We start from the raw sequence: 1,605 nt of genomic DNA on the forward strand, positions 1-1,605 counted from the left end.
TAACATTCATTTGCCTACATAGGGACATTACTTAATCTCTACTTTTTGTTATATTTAGGATAGTTTGAGATTGTCAAATAAAGCAATAAATTTTGGCTGATAAAGTTATGCAATATCTTGCTGCTTATGGTTGAGGCCTACAAAATATTTCAGATGAACTTAGCTTATACCATTCTATTTTAGATACAAAAAATAAATTTTTTTCTAAAATCATAAACTCTTAGAAATAAAGACCCTTTCACAGAATCTAATAATATGAAAAAATTAAAACAAAGATCTTTTCCCAATGAAAGAACCCTGCTGTAATTCAAATTGATTAGGCTATTTTTTTTTTTAGCATTTAGCAATTCACTGAAAATCTAAAAAAACATTAGAAATCCTTCCAGACTGTATAAAAAGCAAGGAGCTTAAAATAAAAAGAGTTTTAGAGGTAACTAATTGTTTAAACAACATGGGAAAACTAAAAGGGAGAATGGAAAGTGGGAAATTCCTCTCAAGAAGAATGGAGAGCCATCCTGTATAAATAGCCCACACTCAAGGAGGAAGGACATTCACTCTGCAAACTCATGACTCAGCTTCAGCATCTACTAGCAGAACAGGTAGTCCTGTGCCTGTTTTCATCATGACTTACCGGTGCCTCCTCCAGATGGTTCTCCTGCTGTGTTTCTCCACCACAGCTCTTTCCATGAGCTACAGCTTGCTTCAATTCCAACAAAGCAGGAGCCTTGTGGTGTGTCAGAAACTCCTGTGGCAGTTACCTTCAACTCCTCAACATTGCCTCGAGACCATAATGGGCTTCCAAGTCCCTAAGGAGATGAAGCAAGCCCGGCAGTTCCTGAAGGAAGATGCCATATTGGTTATCTATGAGATGCTTCAGCAGATCTTCCATATTCTCACCAGAGACTTCTCCAGCACTGGCTGGTCTGAGACTATCATGAGGACCTCCTTGTGGAACTCCATGTGCAGATGGATCGTCTGGAGCCAATCCAGAAGGAAATAATGCAGACGAAAAACTTCACTATGGGAGACATGACTGTTCCTCACCTGAAGAATTATTACTCCAACCTTGGGCAGTACCTGAAGTCCAAGGAGTACAACAGGTGTACCTGGGCACTCATGAGACTGGAAATGGTCAGGAACTTTTCTTTCCTGAATAGGCTAACAAGTTACCTCCATGACTGAACATCTCCCCAACTATGGCTCTGGGAATGGACAATGTGACTTTGACGTGAGACTCTTCAGCCAGCAGAGGCTCTTGAAGTAACTGACAATGCAATGCACTGGATTTCAATGGACAGTTAAAGACTGTACCCTATTTTTAAATTGATTTATGCATTATTTATTTATTTAACCTTTTATATGGGAAATAAACTATTTATGAAACAAAAGTCAATGTGGCAGTTTTGATGTCAACTTGATTTATGTGACAACACATATTAAAAATTACAGAGCACCTTGGAGACATTCACTGCAAAACAAGCCTGCAGAGTAGTAGAGTTTCTGGTCCCTGCCTTTGAGGAATTTAAAATACAAGGAAGCCATGTGGAATGTCCAAGTTATAGGCATACTCTCCATGTATCCATATAGTCTACCTGCTCTTATCTT

General features: G+C 38.7%; 1 pseudogene; it reads left to right on the top strand.

Moving 5' to 3' along the window:
* The first annotated feature begins 622 nt into the window (after positions 1-622).
* On the top strand, positions 623-1,182 carry LOC145538161 (interferon beta-2-like; annotated as a pseudogene).
* Positions 1,183-1,605: the final 423 nt, after the last annotated feature.

Source organism: Giraffa tippelskirchi, chromosome 1, assembly GCF_054371585.1.
Source record: "Giraffa tippelskirchi isolate mGirTip1 chromosome 1, T2T-mGirTip1v1.2.pri, whole genome shotgun sequence".
NCBI classification, from domain to species: domain Eukaryota; kingdom Metazoa; phylum Chordata; class Mammalia; order Artiodactyla; family Giraffidae; genus Giraffa; species Giraffa tippelskirchi.